At 36.5% G+C, this 24,523-nt stretch overlaps 1 long non-coding RNA gene across 1 annotated transcript; it reads right to left on the bottom strand.

The window, feature by feature from the left end:
- Positions 1-643: 643 nt before the first annotated feature.
- On the bottom strand, positions 644-8,606 carry LOC121674516. Its single transcript, XR_006019658.1, has 2 exons — positions 3,074-8,606; positions 644-1,078 (listed from the first exon to the last, which is right to left on the bottom strand). It is a non-coding gene; the product is annotated as an uncharacterized LOC121674516 (long non-coding RNA).
- Between the last annotated feature and the right edge of the window lie 15,917 nt (positions 8,607-24,523).

Raw genomic sequence — 24,523 nt, 5'->3', positions numbered from 1 at the left:
TAGATTAAGATTGCCTGGAAAATAAAAATAATAAAATTACTGAAATCTATTAAAATAATTATGTCAATGAGGGAAGAGAGAGTAAAACCCTGAGCAACTTGGTCTGATCTCACAGCTGTCCCTGCTTTGAACAAGTTGTATTAGAGGTTTTCTATAGTTCTATGGAGAAAGGTGCCATCACTTACAGTACCAACCAGAGTTTCACTTAGACAACCCAGAAGGTATGGAATCAAAAATTACAAACTAAATATACAACAGAGAGAAGAAGTTATTCCAGCAGAACCGCATTTGATCTCCACAGAAATAAAAATCACACCCTAATACAACTTGTGCCAGTTAAAATCACCAGGGGAGAAACCTCTGTGGCTACACAGTTGCTCTGCACTGAAATCTTGGCACAACTGATATCAGAGTTGAGAGAATAATAATAGTGAAGTTGATGGGCAAATCTAGAAGACACAGTGCACTGGATAAATTCCAATGTAATATAGCCTTTAGCAAGAGGAAAGGAGAAATGTCAGAGAAAGACAGATATATTTGAAAACTAACCTTCAGTTTTGTAGAAATGTTTTTGGCAATCATGTTCATTTTCAGATAGTTCAGACAAGTTCTTATTTAAAAACAAACACAAGACTTCCTTAGAGAAATGGCAAGGTACTTTTATTGGTATTTTTCAAAATACTTTGTATTCTTTTACATAAGCTGGCAACAATAATGGATCTTTATCTGAAAAGCACAAATAACCACTGTGCAACCACATATATTGCTAGAACAATCTTTTTTTTGCCTAACCAGAAAGATGTGTCCCTCTTCCCAAACATACACTCAAAACAAGACAAAATTTCTGAGAAGACAGCACTTCTGTCCACTTTTCCACACTGAGCTCCAGACAGTACTTTTCAGAGGACCACAAGTAAACTGCTGTGTATTTAGGCATTCACAGCTTGATGTCAGTTGAATTCTATTAAAAATTATTTCCGTTTTCTTCTTGAGGTTCTGGGATGTTTGCAGTTTCTTATGCCGACCTGGTGGCTTGTCTTCAGTAGATTTTTATCACATTAACTCATAGTGAATTTTTCTACAAAAATATGGCATAAACAATATTGTTTCAGCATTACAAAAATAACCAGGATTTTATTTGAATACATTTAAATATTTGAAGCATGACCATTGCTGTTTTCAAAGCATTTTCTAAAAATTACTTGTAACTGAACAAAGATAAAAGATCGAAGAGCATCATAGCATCTGAGTCTTGATTTCTTTCTTTAGTCTCAAGACTAGAAGAAAATCTCAGTAACATTATAGTCTTTTATATAGCGCTTACAAATGATGTTCAGCATGAATTTTTCCACTTTTCCCTTATTCTTTTTGCTTTGAGACTCTCATCAAATGCACAGATCTGCTTTATTTTGAGAACTAAAACAAAAGTGATATAACTATAAAACTTTCATGCATATATTTCCACTTTATAGGATGGAACTTTCCATCTTAAGATATTTCAGTTCAGCATTTGTGAGATTGTTTTTCATTCCCTTTTTTATTCAGTTGTTTGTTTGGACCCATTCCCCTTGATATGGAAAACAAACTGTTTAAGTAGGGAGAACAGTGTCAGTCTGGTATTCAGACTGATTTCCTTGCTCTGTTTAAAACACAGGACAGCCATCTCCTTAAGCATTGCCTCATTCCAGTCTTACATCATTTATGGGTAAGTTATTGCCAAACCAGCAGATGTGCAGTGGAGTGGCAACTGAGAGCAGGGGCACAGGGATGCTTCTGAATAGGCATCTCCTTGCTCTTGAGGAGAGGAAGAAAGTGGGACTCTGTTGATTGCTATCAGTGAATTTGATGTCTTTGCTTTCTGTCCTTGTCTCTGTGATGACACTCAACTACAGTCTGAGCTACTCAAATCCACTGACACTGCAGTACATTTAAAACAAGCTCTGCTGAAGCATGATGCTGTATTTCTACCAGAAAAGCAGTATTAAATCTACACTTCTGCATGTGCTTAAACTTTTATTTATGTGGATATGTTGAGACCAGTAGGCAAATAAATGAAAAAACAGACTAATTTTGAGGCAATTATAAGAATGTTTTCTCACCTATAATTCTGGGGCAATTAACTAAACCATAAGTGTGTCATTATTTGATTGAATAAAAATTATCCAATTTGATAAATCTGAGAAAAATTTGAAGCAATTTGTGGCCATTTGGGAAAAAAAAGCAAGAAATATGCGATAACTAACACAATAATAAAGAATTCATGTCAAGCCAAACTATTTACTTCTTTTGCAGACAGTGGAGAAACCATAAATCTCAACTAAAGCTTTTGAAACTGCCCCCAGGTGGCTTTCTGAAAAAATAATTTGGTTGATGAAATTTCTAGATTATGGGAATAAAACGTCACAAAGCAGCTGAAGTGTAAGACAGGCCAGGCAAATGGGCTGAGGCAGAAGTACAGAGGGAGAGGCATGGAGGGAGCCTTCTGCTTCATTCAGAATCAGAATGGCTTCAAGCACTGAGGCTTTGTTTCAGGCCAGATATGAAGCTCTTTGTTTGCACAACCAAAACAGAACTGAAAAAATAATCAGAAGAAGGCAAAGTATTGCCACCAGTATTTTTGAAAGACAAAATAAATATACAAGTCATTATAGTCCTGAAGCATTCAAACTACACGAAATAAAAAAGAGAAAACTTTTGAAAATTACCATCCCTATCACAAATATAATAATCCATCATAAAGCAAATGCACAACACTTTTCCATAAAATTGTTCAGAAAAAGGGAAAATAACATTAAACTAGTAGGAGAAATTCAATACAAATAAAAATAAGTACTTTATACAACAGGCAGTGACCTTCTGGAACTTTATGCCACAGGAGACTGAGGAGGTACCTGTCAGCTGCACTTTCAAAGGAGGATGAGAGAAATATATGGACCCACAACCAGATAACAAAAGGACCAAACTCTTCAAGGGATTGCAGAATTAGGCATGTAAACTATAACAGGCCTGGGTGCTAGTGAAGTGCAAGGGCACAGAAAGCAGCATCTCTTTCATGAAGTGAGGCATTCATTACCTTCTCAGGGTATGTGGGAAAGGAAAAACTTATTAAGCATCCACGCCTTCCAATTACGTGTTCTTACAGTAAAATCTGTAAAACATTAGAACACACACTTTTGATAATTATGTAAGCAAATTATATTAATGCAAGAGGTACAGATAATTCTTCTCTAGAACTATATGTGCTCTCAAGGTGTGTTTCAAATCTTGGGTGCAGAACCAGAAATATCTTGGGTTTTATTTCACCAAACAGGCGCTCAGGGTGACAATTTATGGTGCTTACCAGTCAGTTTAGCAAATATTTTACCAGTTCAGGATCTGGTTGTACTTTATAAGTACAATTTAGCATTGGCTTTAATCACAAGCTTGCAGGCATTATGAACAGAAGTATAGTTTTATTCTAAACTAAATTTGACACTGCAGATAGAAGGAAATTAGAGAGAAATCAACAGGTATATAGCTTGAATTTGAACACCATTTTCAGTTCACTGTCAGAAGTTCACTCAAGCATATGAAGAGGCAGGCAAAGATATTTCAGAAATGATCTTTTATTTTCTATCCCTGAAATACTGTAAAAAACACAAAGGGATTAATAAAAAATAAAGGTAAGAAGCTGCTATTAAACAGATAACAGTTTTCCAGAAGGGATGATACTCACCACTGGCATGGTAAAAGAACATTACTGAAATAGTAACTGAGTGATGAGAAAGTTAATAGGAGAGTGACATATTTTTACAAGCTTTTCACAAGTTTTCTCTGAAGTTTACTGTTACAGTCTGCAAATTTATGAGATGTGATGAAAGACTTGTTAAAGAAGCAATTCTATCGGATAGTAGAAACATTTATGATGCAGATTCTCTTGATATCTTGAAGAGAGCTGGGGGCACTAGAGAAAAATGATGTTAGTTTAGAGACTCTGGCGTGTTTCTGGCCAACCCATAACAGTTACCAGCAGCTATAACCACTGTAAAGGCAGAATTTGTTAGTGCTATAACCCATTTGTATTTAGCAAAATGAGGGAGGAGTGGCAGAGTTGATACATTCAGGATACTTAGCTCTAAGAAAATGTATAAAATAGTTTTATGCATTGCAAGAGTAACATCTTTTTGATGTGAATATATAATACTAATTAAAATCTAAAAGCATAGCAAGGAGTATCTGAAGCAGTGTGATTCTCGAATGGCTTGGCAAGTTAGGGGATGAGGCAGTTGATGAATTCATGCCATCCTTTTTCAGTGCAGGAATTCCAATATTTTTAGAGAAATTGGCCTGATGACTCAATGAATAGCACATTTCCTACTTTAGCTGGCAGTGAATATGTAACTCATTCATGTATCAGGCTCCCTAAATTATTTTACACATATTTTATTAAAAGCCCCTTAAGAAAAAGTAAAATACCAACATCATTAGCTACTTTGCTATCGATCATGTGTCTCCACTGACTCTAAGCTCCCTAGAAGATACTTTCACCATAGATTGAGTTAGGGTAGAGGATTACTTTTTTACATTCTGAATACTGTGTGTGTTTGGATGAGCTCTCTGTCCCTTTGAAGTCCGGACTAGCCAGAGATTTACTGTTTGCAATTTTAGATACCTTAAGATTAAAACAGGGTATTGATCACCAGCTTAGCACAGGATATTTAAACAATTAACGTGAGGATGCATGTTTATCAGTAACTAACCTCTCCTAAAATTTATCCTACTAATTGCAATTAGAGTCATATTTGCATTTACTAACTCCTTTCCCCTTTGCAGAATATTCTGTATGGGGTAATTTTACAGAATTAACTTATTTTAAATGGTAAAAAAAGTTTTAAAGCAAAAAGAAATATTAAAATTCCAAATCTATAATTACCACAGCAACACTGCAAACTACTTGGGTTGTCAAAAAAAAAAAGCCCAGAAGGACTATGTCATTTAAATTAAGTTCCTGGGCTACTATATGGCAAATGCAATTTTACTGCATGTAAATGTGTACCTATTCCAGAAAAGATCCAGTATCTTAATAAATCTATCTGCAAAGATTCAAGAGAGAAAATAAAAATTACACTAAATGGAAGAATGATAAGCATAATGACTTAAAAAAGGCCTCCAGCATCTCAGTCAAGTATGTAATCTCTTTCATTTTCCCTGCCTACAATTCCCCATGCAGTTTCAAATGTCTGTGATATTCTTCACTTCTTCTCCTAAACACTTTCAACCAATATTTGGGAAACAGGCAATTCACACATTTCTAAGGACAGAACATCTCATGGGTGAACAAAGATTCCACCTGAAAATATTTAATTATTCATCAAGTACAGTTTTCTCCAATTTAAGAAAGAATTCAAAATGTTAACACGGATGGGAAAAATTGCAAGCATAAGGGATGCATTTTCCTCATTAATGCATTCTGAGCAAGACCTGAGAAACCTGTAGAATTTGAAGTCAGCAAAGATTTGGAGGGCAGAGCACAGCAGAGACACAGATGCCTAGGAATTTCCCACTAGACATTGAATGGCTACGCTGTTTATCATAGAGCAAAAATTCATTTCAGTCCAGTGCAACATCAAGCAGATTTATCAGAAAAGCAGTAACTTCTTGAGCTAAAATGCTAAGTAGTGGCTTCTGACACTGCCCTTAGCTTAAACCTCAATGGAAGTGATTATGGTTAGCACATTTTACCTCATGAATGTGATGGTAATTCATAAAAAACAAGGCCTTCCTCAAGTTTTTCGGTCCAAAGAGTTAAGAAGCTAGGGTAAAATTGTCAATTTATCATATTTTGACAGGTATCACATGTAGCAGTTGCAGCTACACTCAAATCTCTCTATGAGGCTTTTTTTTTATTTAATGAGAGATGAAAAATGCAAATACTTGCTGAATGGCATTCCCATCCTTTATCATTGGTGCTTCCTTCAGCAACGTGACAGGACCTCCATTGCTCAGCAACAAGATGAAGAGTTATTTATTGAGATAAAGAGTGTGCTGGAAAATAGAATTACAGTGAAATATAACTTTAATGAATATTCATTAGGCATTTGAGAATAGATGGCATTGCTAGAACAACAAAATGTCAAAGATTTAACATCAAAAATACTGTGAAGCAGTCATAACAGAGTGCTTTTTCTACCCATGCAGTCACAGAAATGCAGAAAAAGGGAATACTTTTCAGGTGTGCAAAATAGCATCCTGTATCTGGGTCTCTTGCCCGTTGTCATTACTCGCTGCTACCAGGGTGAGGACAAGCGCTTTGAAGTAGGATTGTAAATCAATTGTTAGTGTGAGAGACATGACAAGCATGGACACATAATAATTACAAGGGAAGAAATTCTGGGGAGATCAGACCTGTATCCTGCTTAGGAAAGCTGAAAACGTTTATGTCTTCAACTCATTTGCATTGCAAGGAAACATTCTGGTAATAATGACAGAGACCTTAGTGACTTAAAGGAAGTAATAAGGTAAAATACAAGGCCCAGTGGAATTTTCTCTTTCCACATACATTTTCCCCTCAAGTTTGCTGCTTAATACGTTTGGTTATTGCTCCAAGAATCAATGATGTATAAAACTAATTCAGCTTTGCCTTGCTTCTGCCATTTGCTCCTTATAAAACATTGTATTACCACGGAAGGGGACTCTCACCTTGGCAGAACTAAATAAGTAATTTCTTCTTCTGAAAATATTTGTTCGGTTACCTAAACATTTTGCTTCCTTTCCCAGTAGACTGAATTTCTTTTACTTCCTGACTTTCATTTTGTATCAGACCAAAACCAAAGTTTTGACTGTGTGGCACTGGCAGCTCATCATTAGGAACAGTGATTTTGTGATCCAATATCATCCTCATTTTACCTATTGTCAGTACTTACTGGTCTTTTGTACAAACTGTTCTCTGTATATTTCAATAATCTATTCACACATTGCTACTAAAGAAACATGTCCATATCATATTACAACACCTTTCAAATACAGAACTATTGGCAATGCCCTACTTCAGTTCAAAAATAGATTATCAGGTGGGGAAACAAGAGGTTCTCTCTGTTTCAAGACACAAGTCTGTTCCAGGCTTCTCTTGTCACTAGGGCCATTCCATAGCTCTGCCAGTCCATATCAGCCTTCTGTGATTGTCATGCAAGGTATTTCTTTATGCTGACTCCACTTCTCTACTGTTAAGCACAGCTATGGATCACCGCCTTTGAAAACTACAGATGAGCAATGCAGTCTAAATGCCCAAGCAAATTATTTTAATTCTCTGTTTCTTGCAATATTTTCTTTGCTAGAGTTTTACTAATGCTTTATCTACATGGCTGTCCATCATCCAGGGGCAGCTGAGACGCAGTTTTCTCAGAAATGAGCAAAAAATCTCATGGATATCTGCTTCTTTCAGAGGTGAGATGTACATTCAGTAGAAATACAGCCCAGGGAAAAATCACTTATATTGATGGAAAGACTGTTCTTTATGGAAGGTTGTGTGAGTATTATTTATGATATAAACTCAGTCGAAGCAGCATAAGGGAACTACACCTTTTTGAGTAGGGGTGGCTATTTAAAACACATTTTAAGGTTTTTGAATTTTAAAACTGTTCTATAAGAACAGAGAAACAGTGAGCTCATGAAGCATCTAAGATGCATGTTTGTTCTTAGGTTCTCATGAGGGGCTGTCCTTTGGTCACACTTGTGACCATCATAGGGGAGCAGGACACAGAGACACTAATTTTATGCTGGTCGATGTCACTATAGGAGTCCACCCATGACAGTATATTTTAATTCTAAACAGAACTGTGATCTGGTAAATCTGTTAACCTATTAGTTATTTAGGCCAGTCTACACTAATAGGGTTTTCCTGTTGACAGGACCTGAGCTGTCTTGCACTGTGTAGAATTCACAGGCCTATTGGGCAGTACCTTGAGCATTTCCAAGCCACAGAGGCAGAGTCTTTTAGCAGTTTTCCATTGATGGAAATCTTTTTGCCAGGGGCAGCAACAGACATCCTGTCTAATAGCTCTCTTGGTGAATTAAAAGTCTTGTGCATTTCAGTTTCTGATATACATTTTTTTCTCTCCTGCCTTCCAGACCCTTCAAGTCTTTTCAGAAGAAGTCTGGTTCTTTCATCTGGAAAAAGGAGAAACATCTGCTCATGTTACATAAAGAAAAAGTCTCAAGCCACTGTAAATACAACAGGACCTTGATTACTGACTTTACTTCCAGAACTCAAATAATATGACACCTTGTTGTAAACTCACAGGTCACTAATTCCCACTCAGAAAATACTCTAGTCATCAATGGGCGACTCTAACTCAAAAGCTATGCTTTAAATTAGGTGATTTGACATGGCATGTGAATATTTTTATTAAAGTAAAGCCCAGCTCCCATTTTCAACTTGCTATGGTCAAAAGTCAAATTTTTTTAATCTAAAAATACAGTTTCTCACCAAAACAGCAGAACAAGTAATAGCAACCACATCTATGTTGTTGTTCTTTTTAAAATAGCAATCTTAAAACAGAAATGATTCTTATAATGTCATCATTTATGCAAACACTGTAAGTATTTTAGATCTCATGGGCCTGAAGCAACTAACACTGTATTTTATATACAGTTCATAGAACAGAATACTTTAAGAGAAAATATAGTTATTATTTTTATGATTTCAGCAAGCAGTGGGGCTCTATGAGAGTGGTGTTATCTACCCTTAATAATATCTTAATTTCCTTTAAAAAATTATATCCCTTTTCAAATATTACTCCTGAGGAGCAATGGAAAGTGGATTTGAAAATAAAAATAATATTATAGCTGAGCTATATGATTTTCTGTCATATACCTACTGTATACCAAAGCCAAGAGGAAACCTGAAAGGAAATGAGTGAATAGTTTGGGGTAGGGGAAAATGTGTCTGTTTTTCTAAGGTGAGAGAGGAAAAATATTTAATCAAAACTACAATAATTTTCAATTTTTATTTCAAACCGTCATTGTAAAGAGTATTACAATTACGCTCTTATGATCACTCATGTAAAAAGCAATATAATATATATAAACTACACAGATTTTTGAGGACTCATTCTACCAGCTGTTTTCCTCTACAACACAATGGGAAATGAAGTTTGATTCTAATTCTATCAGAGAACACTTGATATCAAACTATAATAAATTGGAATCCGAAAGAAACACAATATATCACATTTTACATTCTCAGACAAACGATCTACTACAAATTTCAGATTTCATAATTCTGAGAAAAAAAAGACCGAGTAAGTTCCTTGCAAGACATGTCAAGAACAGGATAAAAAGCTGGAATCATAAGAACTACCCAAATTTGATAGAAATTATGTACATTTTCATTATATATCAGTTTAGAGCCTATATTTTTTTCAGAGTTTAGGTGTAGTGTATATTGTACCTCACATTTGTAATGTCACATTTTTATTAGTTTCTCCAAGAGCACCACCGTGTGATGTAAAGAACGTTTAGATACGGTGTTAATTTTCATTTATATACCTAGATGATTTTATATTAATTCTTTAAGAAAAAAGAAAAGGCAGAGCATGTATTGTTTACCTGGGGACAATCCTGTAGATGCCCAAATACCCTCTAGAGCATAGTGAGGGAAAGATGTTTCTAATAACAGAAGATAATTACTAGAGAAATTAGAATGGAGTAAGATAACAAGATATTAATAAATATCATGTAATAGAAGTAAATATTTTTTTATTATAATTCTATAATAAAATTAAAGATTATTTGTTTTAATTACAATTCTCCTTCAAGAATCAAAAATAAATCCATTTTATTGGTTTGCTTGTTTATTACCTCCCACCAATTGATTTCCCTACTGAAAAATGTTCATTCCACATACCAAATCATATTTCCTAACTTCAAGCACTCTTCATATCCAGTATTTTTTTTTGGTCCAAATATTGCTGTTATTAGTGAAGATACAGATCAAAGGGCAAACAAGACTTGAGAAAATCTCATAAAGCTCAATCAGAAAAAGCTTCTGTGAATGTAGTGTTATTGGCTTTATACATCTTACATGAACATTAGTTCAATTTCATTCTGGACAATAGTGCAGTAGACTTGAGTGGGAAAATCAGACAATATTCAATTCCTTATCTAAGTCATGAAGTAGATTGTTTTTTTCTCTCGGTCCACTATAGTCTCAAAAAACCTAGTTTCCTGGTACTAGTTTGATTAGACAATGAAAATAATCCAGTGAACCATACTGTAAAGGGGAAAGAAATGTTGAAACCTGGTTTAGTTTCAGCTTTTTTGTTTTGGGGGGATTTTTGTTTGGTTTTTTTTAAAGTCAAAAGACTAAATATTAATTTCTGTCAATATAGCTTTGCAACTTCATTAAACAAGGAAAAAACTGTTGCCTTTAAAAGGGCAAGCATGACATTGGGGTGACACTTTCTGCAAGCTCCAGCACATTGTCAAATTGGGTGACCTTCCACAAGCATTGATGCAAGATAGGCTTCTTCCATAAAAAATAAGGCTATTCAGTATGTTCTCACTAAAATTTTATTTCAATTTTGCCAGAATTGAATACAATTAAAATATTTCTTCTTATAATCAGAACCTATATTTCTTCAAAAGGCAGAACTTTTATCGAATATATTATTTGGATGATTCATGAGAACAAGACTATCATATATATAAATACAGCAGTGAAACTTTTTCAGCCTAATGTTCTTAAATATTTCTTGAGATAATTGAGTTTGCAGTTAGTTTGTGTTGATCTCACTGAAAAATTGCTACAACTGTTTAGAACTAATTAGATAAAAGATACGTTAATTTTCTCATTTAAGTTTGAAATATTATCCAAAATATCTAAAAAAGAGTAACAAGATTTTTTAAAAGTAATATCAAATTTCTGTATTCTGTTATATTTTAAACCATTTTTCCTGCTTTTTGTTAAAACCAAATATAAAGAGATTAATACTAGGGATTAATTCCTCACCAATGATTCAGATGGAATGTTTCTGGAGTAAAAGAAGGCCAAAGAGGAAGGATGTATTTAATTTGAACTCTAAGTGAACCACACTGCTGGCCTTTAAAGACATGAAGTTTGTAAATGAACTTTTAAACTGGAGACTGGGGGAAAACCGAGATGTCTAAAAGAGTGTGTCTTTTACACAGAACACCATACAAATTGTATAACTCGTAAAGGATAAGAAACAGTCCTATAAGAAATGACAGAGTGCCATTTAAATGGGATACTAAGAGGATCAAAATACATGCTTTTACAGCATTGTTAAAAATCTAGGAAAAAAGAAAAAGCAGAAAAGGAAAGCTGAGAATGAAAAAGCATGCTGGAAACTTCATGGAATAAAAACACTGTCACTCAGAAATAATCAAGGTACAAGAAATGTGAGAGAGGGGTCTGTGCTAGTGATGAGACCCTGTATCTTTAAAGGGCTGGTCCTATTGTGACATGAGGACAGAGTGTATCTTTGTGCTGCTTTATACATCTACTCACATCTGAGGTTAAAAACAGAAGGTTCAGAGAAGGGCTCCAAGATACAGAGTGGTTGCTGGATAAGGAAGAAATAAGTAGAGACTCATTAAGTTGGGCAAGTAACAACTGAGTTTTGGGCAGTCAGAAGCGGCAGGAACCACGGTATAGAATGGGCCAACTTCTTGTGCCCTCTTCAAGGACAAGAACTGAGAGGAAGACAGCAGCCAGGTTCAAATCCAACAGAAAGATGAAATGCTTCATGCAACAAGGATGTTAGAGAGAGAACATGCAGGCTCAGGTTCACAGAAACAAATTATTAATAGCTACTCTATAGCTACAGATAACTACGAGGTAAGCAATCTAGAGGACTATTAAATGAAGCATGCCTGCCTAATCTTATTTTTCCTCAGTGAGATGCTCATGACCACTGTTAGAGTACAGAGGGACATGATCCTTTGGTACAGTCTAGTAGAGCTGGTTTTCCCATTGTGATTTGAGGAATATTTTATTCACAATTAGGTAATTGTTGTGTCCTTGATCACTCACCTCACAGATGTATTGCCTCTGCTTATCAGATGTGCCCCAAACCTGAAAGAATAAAAAGTTAAACCCTATGAAGTCTGCTTCTAAGCTCAAATTCATGTGTACCTATAAATATCTGTGCATATATTACTATAAACAAAAAATTAGTCCCAGAAGGAAGAGATGTGCCCACAATGGGAAAGGAAATAAGTTTGTACACCTCTGGCATGTGAAATATTTTTTAACAAAGTCTTATTCTGTCGAGATTTTGATCTGTTTCTATTTCTCTGAAACTTACTCCATGACACCAAAGAGGTTGAAAAATACAACCAGTCAGAAATAAATGTGAATTTAATTTGTACCAAAATTGATTTATTATCACTAGATACAACAACACTGGAATATTGAACCAAGTGACTGTACTTGTCTTTACTCTTCCTGAGCCTATTTAGCTTACAAGTGATTTACCAAAATCAGTGTTTATTACACTATTGTGCATTCCATACCATAACTCAGATCTTTGAAGTATATAAAGGATATTTGATCCTCTGAAGACTGTGTGAATCAGGAGAAAGTTGCTAAAACCTACTCATTTTTGTTAAACATCATGGTAATACATTAGCTTTGTGCAGCATTGCTTGTCTCTTATTTTAGCATTAAATACAGACAGCAGCGATACAATAATTATCCTGTCAAATAATGAATTTTTAATTCTACTGGCTCTATAAGCAACTCCCATTAAGGAGTCACCAAAAGAGGTGTCAAGCATGCTTTTTTTGGTCTCTAGGTCCCATATATTTAGGTAAACGGTATTAGCTATAAGGCTTTGTCTTTGGGTGGCTGTATGATACTGTATTCCCTACTGTCTGCCCCATGCCAGACATGAATCCTGTGCCTTCCTGTGTCTTTAAGCTGGGTCTGAGAGAAAGGGAGAAAAAAAACCCCAAGTGATTTTGTGTTCAAGTCACAGATATACACTGCCTTGTGTTTCTGCTGCTGGGGAGTGGAGAAAGCACCTTCCTGCTTTTCCCAGTTCTCGGCTCCTTTCTCAGGTGAGAGAAGCAGAGTTAAACTCCTTTGTTTTTCAGCTAGTCTGTGACCTGAGGCAAGAATATTTTTTTCCCTTGGGACTTTGGCTTCTTCCTTTTCTTCTCTTCTGGACTGTTCAGCAACACCAGAACATCATTGGAAGGCCCTACACCACGGCCTGGAGGCTGAACCCCAGCTCCAGAGAGGAGACAGGCCACACCCACAAGAATTTGGAATTTTACCAATGTGGTTCTCTCCACAGTGAGAGGTTTTATTATTTAGCATTATTCTTTCTTTCCTGTGCCTAGATACACTTTACTTGTTAAATAAATAATTTTTTTTTCACTTTCCTCTGAGGAAAATTCTTTGCAAACCTGGTGGGGGAGGGGATGGCTATAATCTGCCTTCTATCAGAGGATGTTCATTTTGGATGTTCCTCCAAATTTGTCTCAAACTGGGACAGCCTTGCAGAAGCCCTAGATGGTGACACCAAATATTATTACAGTCACAAGCTAAAACACTTCTGTGGTTTAACCCCAGCCAGCAACCAAGGCCCACTCAGCTGCCCACTCACTCGCCTACCAGTGGGATTGGGGAGAGAATCAGAAAGGGAAAAGTTTGAGAACTCATGGGTTGAGATAATGACAGTGAACTGACAGATAACAGATAAGTAACAGTTTCACAGGGAAAGCAAAACCCACGCACACAAGCAAAGCAAACCAAGGAATTAATTCACTGCTTCCCATGGGCAGGCAGTGTTCAGCCATCTCCAGAACAGCACATGTAATGCATAGTTAGGGAGACAAAAAGGATCACTCCAAATGTCCTCCCGTTTCCTCCTTCTTCCCCCCACTGACTATGATGTCACATGGAATATCCCTGTGGTCAGTTTGGGTCACCTGTCCTGTCTGTGTCTCCTCCCAGTCTCCCACGCACCCCCAGCCCCCTCACCAGTGGCACTACGAAAGCAGAAAGGCCCTGGCTTTGTGTAAACCCTGCCCAGCAATAACAAAAACATCTCTTTATTATCAAACCTGTGTTCAGCAAAAATCCAAAACACAGCCCCATACCAGCCAATGTAAAGAAAATTAACTCTACCCCAGCCAAATCCAGCACAAAGACAAGAATCACAAGGATCAAAATGATCCAACTGGAAGACCAGCAGCTGAGGTTAGAGAGATCTCGTCTGTTTCATCTTCTTTATATTATAAAATAATCTTTGATGTAAGAGGGTGTGTAGTCACAAACCACAAAGTGTCAGCTTCTACCTGGCAAGAAAATATCTACATGAAAATAAAAACATTAAGCGGTCAAAGGATGAGAGAAAGTGATATAGCTGAGCTTTTTGGTCCTGAAACTCCACTTGGAAAGTACATACCTGCCACAATCCTGAAAGCTGAAGGAAGACTATGGAATTTTGAAAGGGTCATCTGGAGACATCAAGTAACATACAAAACATGTCTTTCCTCACTGCATGTATTTCTGATACTGTTCCACTTCTTTGAGTTTGCAATACCAGCAAAGAATATTCATTAGTCTTCCTGAGACACTTGAGAGGTGTATTAGTGTTTTCTGAATAACTGTCTTCAATATTCCAGTTACTGAAGCATTAAAAAAAAAAAAAAGGAAAATTAAACCAAAATCTTCTAAAACACAACCTCACATGGCCAGGCAACTGAGCTAGCAAGTAATTCATCCTTCCACATCATGACAGCAGACACTTTGTGTCAAGTGTCTTATTTACTTGAAACACCAAACCATACTCCCCATCTTCTTTTTCGTTTGACTCCACCAATATTTTCTTACTTGCTCATTAGTTTTCCTAGATGAATTTAAACTTCTACAATCATAGGAAAGAAGAGATCCAAACAACTCTCCCACTTATTATTTTCTCGAGCTTTTACTGAGTCTTTCCTTATAGGCTTCCTTAAATATCCCTTTATTCTGCCATTCATGGTTTCTGAGACTTTGATACAATCGTGATGCCCTTCTGAATTTCAAAGAAAAATCATAACTCCAGCACAGTAAGTGCCAAGATTTCCATCACAGGGCCAGCTATCCATATACCCCTGGGTTTGTATGTTTTGATCATCATAAACCACAGTTAACATTGGTTTAACATTCTTCTCATAGAAACCTGTCTTTTTGAAGACACCGCTGAAAGCCAAGAGAAACTGGTAGAACACTATGAATGGGAGGATTAAGAGGGGGCACTGAAATATAAACTGTACTAATAATGCTATAAATCAAAATAATGCAATGCTGGCTTCTGACACTGAGGTATTAAAAGGAGTAAATTCCCTCTAAGCCACTATAATGGGGCAAATGCATCAACATAATCTTGCTCCTACTGTACAATCATCCACAGAAATAACTGCAGACAATTTACTTCTCCAACTCTTCTAACTGCTCAGTATTATAAAATCCCTGTGTTTTCACCCTTTTCAGACTCAGCTCTTGACTGCTGTTCTACAGATGACTTATTCTCTCTCTTTCTGTAACACAATCTTTTATTTATATGCAAGAGACTCTATTACAACAACTTGGAACAAAGCCTGATTTTGTCAAGTAGTTGATTTAAAGGATTTGCATTTCTAAACATTCTGTATGCATTTTAATGCACTTAAATAAGAAAACCATCTGTGCATTTCTTTCTTTATTTGAAACTAAGCTTGGCAAACAATTATTACAATTATAAGTAGCATACCATTAAGCATATGGTTAAATGACAATGTATTTGCTTATTTCAAGATCAATTCACTTGAAAGCACTGCTTTGCTTAATATTGAAATTCATAAATCAAAGTTTTATAATAATAAAAGACATACACCTATGAAATAATGCTGCTTTGCCTCAGGAGAAAATACATGACCGTGGTGTTTAGAGGTTTAGAGCTGTACATAGTTAGGTTGTTGGCACAGTTCAACATCCCACTTGGCCTCCTGCTCAAGGAAACATTTGTTAAATTCTGACAATCTCAGACACTGGGCCTGGAAAATATTTACCACTTTTATATGAACTTATGGAGACCTCATCTGAGCTGCAATATGTATTACTGCAGTGCTTGCCAGCCCAAAAGGAAATGTCACAGTCCCCAAAAGAAAGATACTGTATGAATATTTGCAATATCCCACCTCCTCACAATCATCTTTGACTCCCAGGATACAAGACAAAAGACGTATACAAAATTAAGCAATTTAGGGGTTTAGGTCCCCTTTAACATTTATTCCTTCTCACTTTTTGCTATGGAAGATGTTAAAGTTTGCCTGTAAATGCCCACATAAAAAGCATAACTGAGCATTATCTCTCAACTAATGAAAAAAAATCTGCTAATCTAATTTGAATTAAAAATGTGATTCCATGAAGCTGTTTGACCTGTAAATTCAGTCTAGGATTTGATATTTAGACTACATTCTTTCTTGCTCCAGTATCACTCCCAGGCTAACATGTTAAAAAATTAGATGAAAAACTAGAAGTTTTTCACACATTGTCTCAACAATACATTTACTCAACAGAATGAACATGGAAACATATGGAAGTAAGAGAGGAAAATGGGTATATGACTGTCTGGTCTCAATTGCTTGTATAGGATAGTGCTGTATTTTCTTAATTACACTCTTGTCATGTAAAAATTAAAATAAATTAACACAAATATATGCAGACACATTACCTTTGGACAGAGCTGAACAAACTCTTTTGTAAACCAGATCATTTTGTTTTACCAGTGAGGGTGTGTAGTCACAAACCACAAGGTGTCAGCTTCAACCTGGCAAGAAGATATCTACATGAAAATAAAAACATTAAGTGGCCAAAGGATGAGAAAGAGAAAGTGATATATCTGAGCTTTTTGGTCCTGAAACTCCACTTGGAAAGTACATACCTGCCACAATCCTGAAAGCTGGAGGAAGCCTATGGAGTTTTGGAAGGGTTATCTGGAGCCATCAAGTAACGTGAGAAATATGAGTGTTTGTTTATTAGTTACTAGAAATAAAAACAGATCAGATCCGATCCTGTTCTCCTTTTGTATAATCTGCCACAGGATAATGATCAGCTAATGTAAAGCTTATAAAGGGGTAATACTTTACATATTTAGGATTTAAAATCTAATGTGGTGGAGGGCAGTTGCAGTTTTCCATCAACTTGATGAACAGGAACAACATAGGGCAAAAGTAGACCCTCCCTCACGAGGAGGTGTTTTATGCACAGACAGCAAGAGAAAACATTTTCCAAGATCAATGCATGAGATGCTGGGTGAGTCAGCTCAGCTCACTCAAGTAAATTGATGCAGCTTTTTTCCTTTATTTTCTTTCTCTATGCTTTTCATCAGAAGAACAAGTCTTTTTGTTCTCTTCACTCCTGCTCTGACCTATCTTTTAAACTTACCAAACCACATGGAAAATGGATTTTTAATTTGTGACAGAATGAAGCCAGGGTATTGACTAAATCTATTTCTCCTCCTTTCTTGCCCTCTGAGAATGTATTTATTTTTATTGGCCCTCAGGCTTTGCTATAGCTACCAGATTAGAGCCGTACTCTCACATGCAAAGCACGGGTTCAGACTCCTTATCAAATCCACAAGACAACTTAAACAAAAGTCCACTATGATGTTTGATTAGAGATCTACCTTATTAATACCTACAGAAGAACAATAAACTTATTCCACAATATTTGGCCTTTTTCCCCTGTAAATTTTTTCTCCTAAAACAATGTAGCCTAACAACTGTTCTATGCTGCCTTTCACTGCCCTGTGTATTTTTTTTCCATGTCCTTCTTCATAAAACCTTAGAAGAAATACTATCTTAGTTCTGGAGCCTTGATAGTTTTCACTTGTGCTAAATTACTAAATGCTTTCACCTCACTGGTCACAAAATCATTCACAGTACTGCATACACAAGTAGTGTCAGATGGCATATTTCTCCTGATCTCTCAAGTAAATACACTGGGAGAAGCAATCATGTAATTGTATGCTTTATCATTCCTTCCATCTTCTTTTCTAATTCCCTCCTCTGATGTTTTAATTTCTTTCTTCAGTGAATTCTGGGGTTTTCTTACCTAAAAAATAATCTTGTCTATGTGTTTCAATAGGTCTAATTTTAGTTCTCATCTAATGCATTCCTCTTTTTATAGCATTCAGTATTTTGCTTAAATTCTTTTCATGATTTATGTCTTCTTCTCTTGTTGCTTACACTTTTCACATAGTTGTTGACTTTTATTCTTGTCTAAATTGGTCTAGTGATTTTATACTATATTTAGTTGGGATTGTTTTTTATGCTGAATAGATATTTATATAAACTAGAATATTTATTACTGAGTCCTTCATATTTCACTCAAGTTCATTTCAGTACAGTAAGAACTTTCAGATGTTTGTTATGTAAAGGAAGAATAATAATGCCTTGAATCCAACAAATGATCTAGGGGTCCCGTCTCCCACACCCCAATTCTTTTTTCTTAGTATTGATAATTTCACTTTCTATTGTAAACTAATTTAAACATTTATTCAACTTTTATTGTTTCATCCTCTTTGAGAGTGATAACTAGCAATATTGTGCCTTTTTGGATGAGCCAGGCAGGAGAGTAAGCCTTCAGAACTGACACAAGCTCAACTCCCTAACGCAGCATGCAGGAAGCAGGATATTTACAACAATTCAAATTTCTGTTCTGCCTTTTGTGCCACAGGAATGATTATGGGGAACTGGGAGGCAACAAAGATCCTCCATGTCCAGAATTACTCTTCTCTGCACAGCTAGAATAAAAGGTTTTTAAATGAACAATGGATCGGGTCTTGACGGAAGATTTTATGTAAACTGTAAATTATAACAGTTTAGACTCCTTCAGGCTAATCTCTGATGTTGGCCATTAGTCCTTTTCTGCTGTAATGTGAACCATAATAGTTTCATTCACTTTGCTCTTGTAATTATACACATCTAATGAATATTATGAGGCTTAGTTTCCCTGTTGTATTCTGTCTTTTTGAAATATTGACTGAATTGAACTTAAGACCTAAATGACAAATCTTTAATGATCTGTAGGTAATGAGCCTCATAACTTCCTCTTGCCAGATAAGCTTTCATTTCAGACAATTTTATTACTCCTTACCAATATAAACACAAGTGTGTCTTGTTTTTCTTATGAGAGCTTCCATTCTTGGTGTTTTATCCATCCCTCCCCCAGTTCATTTCTACAAGTATGACAGCTTTTGCAGCCTAAATACCCAACTAGAACACCCTTTGGGATACCCAATACAAAGAACAATTGAGCTGGCCACTCACTGCTGGCTCACACAGAGTATTCAAAAGCACAGGGTATGTGGATGATGATTTAAAGTGCTCAAAATCATCTTGCATTGAAATGAGCACATCAGTATCTGGTCTTAGCTGACATAAGGGTTTCTCTGCTCCCAAAGAAGTGCAAGGGCTTTCCTTTACCTCTGCACATTGTGCACTTCTAAAGGACTTTCCTTTGCATGTCTCTAGCTGGGAAAGGCTAGTACCCTACCAAGGTCTAAGCCTTGCAGTTGCTTTGTTCCCTTTCCCATCCAAAGCATACACTAGTAACACAGGTCTTGGGATGTTGGCTTCACCCTATCACCTTCCATTAGCTGGGAAAGATTTCTGATTAGGACAGGCAGAGTATAAAACACAAATGGAAGTCTGCTGAGCCTAAGGCTGAACTACATAGAGAGGATGAAACATTGATCATTTCTGTTGATTGACAGTTTCTGTCAAGGCCAATAGTTGTGTTGAATATTCAGCAGGAAATCAGTGTTCCAGCCCCACTGTGAGTCCTAGGGCTGGATATCATTCTATTGTACTTGCAACAGGACTCACTCACTGTTAATGATGCCACATACTGGATCCAGGCATCAGAGTAGAACATATGGGCTCCCAGAATCATAGAACATAATCAAAGAATAGTCAAGATTTTAAGATCATCAAGTCCAACTGCCAATGCAGCACCAGCAATGTAACCCCTAAACCACTAAACCACATCATCCAGCACCAGATCCAGATGCCTCTTAAACACTGGGAGGTTTCCCACCTCCCTGGGAAACCTATTCCAATGCCTGACCACTCTAACAGTGAATTTTGTTTTCTGGAGAGGATGATTTTCTGTCATTTCAACATTAACAATTGACACATATGCAAATTCTGGTCTAAGCTGCAATATTCCATCTCACCTGCTCCAGGATGCTTGCTTTTGTGGTTAACTTCTCCCATAGTCAGCTGTACTACTGACAAAATATAATATCCACACTAACAGAACTTGCCTTGGAATTTTTCGTTGCAGCTATTCAGTATGTTCCTATGCTATCATGCAAAAGAGTTACAGGGTGTGCTCATAGCTTCTCAAAAGGACAGAGAAGATAATAACCAGATACTTCTCTAAGTTCTACAAACAGATCTTTGAAAACAATAAGTCTCCCACAGTTCAATTACAGAAACAGTCTTCACTGAATGTATCTGTCCACAGAAACCTAAGAAAAGACACAGAATATTTTCAACAGCCCCCACTCTCTTTTCAATGGAAGATTGCAGTACTGACTTTCCTGAGTATCAATATATGAATAATACAGAAAAAAAGGAAGCAAAAAATGTAGAAATACTGCTGACTTGCTATTGCCAGATGTCAGATTTGTTCTACTAGATAGGGAACAAAGAAAACAAGCAGGAAAATGTCTTTGATATATCTTGATTGTTTAACAGTTTGTTCCTGTCAGCAACCTCTTAGAAACTTCATTGCACTGAAGTAGCAATTGTACCCCAGAGACAGATGGTAATACATTTATTTGGTTGGGAATCAGAAAGATTTTTGTGCTGTAGCTATGTGCTGTCACCCATTAGAGGAACTGCAGGACTGTCACAACATACTGTTTGCTCTGATTACACCTGCAGCCCTGATTCCAGAATGCTCTGCAGCGTCTCCAGCACAGCCTTCTTCGATCTGTGCTGCTGTAGGAAGGCACAGTAGTATGGCAAAAATTTATACCAAAAAGCACTATTCTTTCTGATACCAATACCCATGAATAGAACTGCTGCCTCCCTTTGGATGATGAATATCTGTCGGGTTAAAACTGTACCTGGATTTATACATGCCACATAAGAACATTTTTACAAAAGAAAACACTGACTGAAAATTGTAGCAAATCAGGATAAAGTGAAATCAAAGAGAAGATAGGAAGATCATGCATGGCTTTGAGGCACAATTGTCTAGCAGCAAAATCAGTCAGAAATTTTGGTCACAAATAAAACTGGGACTTTTTATACCATCATCATTGATGAATCCATCCAGTTTTACATATTTATCAGACAGTAATAAATCATGCATATGCATGCAAGACCTTTTATTAAAGTACTCTTTTTAATATAAGTAAAATGCTTGCATATTTAGATAGAAATCCACAGGGGTACAGAGAAAGGCTAACTTTATCTGCAGGGGAAGAAGATCTACTTATTTTTTTTTTTCTTCTTTTACAAAAAATGGAGAAATACAGAACTATTAGACCCAGACAGCAGGACAGTAGGATGCACTGCTACCTGTTGCCTTCCTTTACAGGTTCACTAAAGTTTAAACTACCATGCTACCTCTTCTGAACACCCCTCTTTACTATCTATTGTTTAATAAACAAGTTTAGTAAACAAGAAACTCATTCATAGATATGAGGTAGGTGAACAAGTTCCTGGAGATATCATCAATCTGGTCAGGCATCCTTTGAACTGGTTGGATGAGAACATGCTTTCCCTCATCTGGAACATCAGTGTTATCACTCCATTGTACGTGACTTCAGGAACACATACTGGAGGCTGAAGCAATAGATACATTTAAAAATTTGAATTCAGAGTCACCTCTTCTAGTAGACTCCTACAAGTCATACAGGTATGAATCAGACTTAGCCATCTCAACCTCACCCTGTTCAAAAGCTTTGTAAAATAAAGATATTTACGGTGTGACTGATCCTCTATGTAAGATAAACATACAACTGAATATCACCACTCTCCTGAAAAAACTGCTGCTGTAGATTTCACATGGATTTTAATATATAATATCAATCCCTGGAAGTGTTCAAGGCCAGGCTGGATGGGGTTTTGAGCAGCCTGGTCCTGCCAGAGGGTGGAACTAGATGATTTTTTAGGTCCTTCCCTTTTCAGATATTTATAGACAAAGATTTAAGAGAGAGCAGTCACCATCTCCATCATTCCTCATTTTGTACCTTATGTTAAGCTTGAAAAATGCGGGGCAACAACCATCCTCATGCATTGTATTTCTTACAGTAAATATGTGCACATATATATATTTCCTGTCTTCAAATACGTAGGAGTCCAGACTTCTTTTATTCAGTACTCTCAAATCTGATTTCAAACCAGTTTATTGCAGAGCTGTGTGTCCTCTCCTACTACTTACAGCAGGATTAGTACAAAAATGTATGTCATCTTTTACACCCACTCATCCCTCTGCAACCCCTTTTCTTTACTGAATAATATTACTGGCACTTTCTCATTCAAGGAGATTATTGTCAAACATCACTGTCAGATCTCAGTAAAAAAAAACAACCATAACCTTTGCAATTTGTGCTACCACAAAATAGTATATCCTGACATATTTTTAGTGAGATAAAAATGGAATATAATTTTTATAGATGACAGAAGGAAAAGATCTTTCACTTAAAATTTAAAAAAAAATCTCTAGCATTTAACCTGAAAGATTGATCAATAATGTCTTCAAGAACAAATATCTAGAATTAATAAAAATTTTATTTGAGATTTCCAGTTCACTTTTATTACATATTTTTGAACCAGCAACTAATGAAGTGCAACAACTAGTCTGAGTACTTGCAGACATCACCTACTGGGAGATGTAGTGATTTCAATTAATGTTGTCTCGTGGAAAAGCACGTTCTTTTGACTGAACAGCCTCCCGTGAAAATCTTATAAAAGATAACCCACTAAAATTATTAAGTGTCTTTTATGGATAAAAACCACTTAAATTGTCTAGAAAAAGCATTTTTCAACTATTAGCTGAATTGTTTCTTGCATGTAAAAATAAAGTCCTGGCCTGGATAATTTCATAGAATCACAGAATGTTAATAGGTTGGAAGGGACGTTAAAGATCATTTAGTCCCGAATTCCCTGCCATGGACAGGGACACATCCCACTAGACCAGGTTGCCCAAGGCCTTATCCAATCTGGTTTTGAACTATGCCAGGGATGGGGCATCCACAACCTCTTTGGGTAACTTGTTCCAGTGTCTCACCACCCTCACAGGAAAGAATTTCTTCCTTATCTAATCTAAATTTCTCCTCTTTCAATTTGTACCCATTACTCCTTGTCCTATCACTACTGTTCCTGATGAAGAGCCCCCCTCCAGCTTCCCTGTAAGCCCCCTTCAAATATTGGAACATTGCTATGAGGTTTCCACACAACCTTCTCTTCTCCAGGCTGAACAGGCGCCACCTTCTCAGCCTGTGTTCATAGTGGAGGTGCTCCAGTGCTCTGGTCAACTTCATGGCCCTTCTCTGAACTTCTTCCAGCAGTTCTGTGACCCTCTTATGCTGCAAGCATTTTTTTCAATTTTTTTGATGTTGCATAGAGAGCCTTGCATTACATTATATACCTTTTGATGCAGTATTTTTCATAACCTCTGTTATACACAAGGCACAAGTGACTATTTTAATAATTCCCCTTTAATCACATATGGGAGAACCATTCACCCATAGTTGCTGCTAGCAATTCAGTGTTCAGTATTAGTTTCTAGGCCAGTGGTACCTGATGTTTCACCTGCAATAAGGCACTTCAAGACAACCTGGCCACTGAAGATATTGGGAACAAATCAGGACAGTACCTTAAGAAGTATTTCTGCTGCTTTCAATTGCAGTAAGTGTTGAAAATCTAGTACTTCCCCATAACCTCTGTGTGTGCTACATGACAGCCCTCAGAGGCTGTCTGCCTTAAATCAATCAGCAACTCATAAATTCGTTGAAAAGAAACAGTTAGGCAGCCATTACAAAGTGCTCACTCTGTCCCATGAGAAATCAAAGAATTGTAAAAGAAGCTTCTCAAACTCTCTTCTCAAGCTGTAGACAGCTACAATCAGACCTGCATGTGGAGGACAGACAATATAATAAAACCCCCCCAAAAATTCCATGTAAATTCAGAAATCTGCAGAAGTACTATTCCACCAAAGGATACAAAAGAAAGTCCTAGCGATACGAATCTGTTCAGTTGTGCATGGAGTGGCACGCTCTCACTGAAAACAAAACATTGGTGGGAAAAAAGGAATAATAGTTACTGAAAATTTTCAAAGTACTGAAGTCAGACCTAGCTTGACTGAGATGTCAAACCATCCAGTTGAAAGGGAAAGGGGCAAGTTGAAAACATGAGCCATATTCAGCTGTCAGGTTTTAAGTGATAAATGTGGAATTTTCTTTATGTGCCCTTGGGAAGTTGCTGATAGTTGTTGAAGCACGTGTTCTTTCCTATGTAACTCACTTAT

Source organism: Corvus kubaryi, unplaced genomic scaffold, assembly GCF_017639235.1.
Source record: "Corvus kubaryi isolate FWS band 111438036 unplaced genomic scaffold, C.kubaryi_AGA036_p1.0 68, whole genome shotgun sequence".
NCBI classification, from domain to species: Eukaryota; Metazoa; Chordata; class Aves; order Passeriformes; family Corvidae; genus Corvus; species Corvus kubaryi.
The sequence above is the reverse complement of the archived record's forward strand: the minus strand, read 5'-3'. Positions and strand labels throughout refer to the sequence as shown.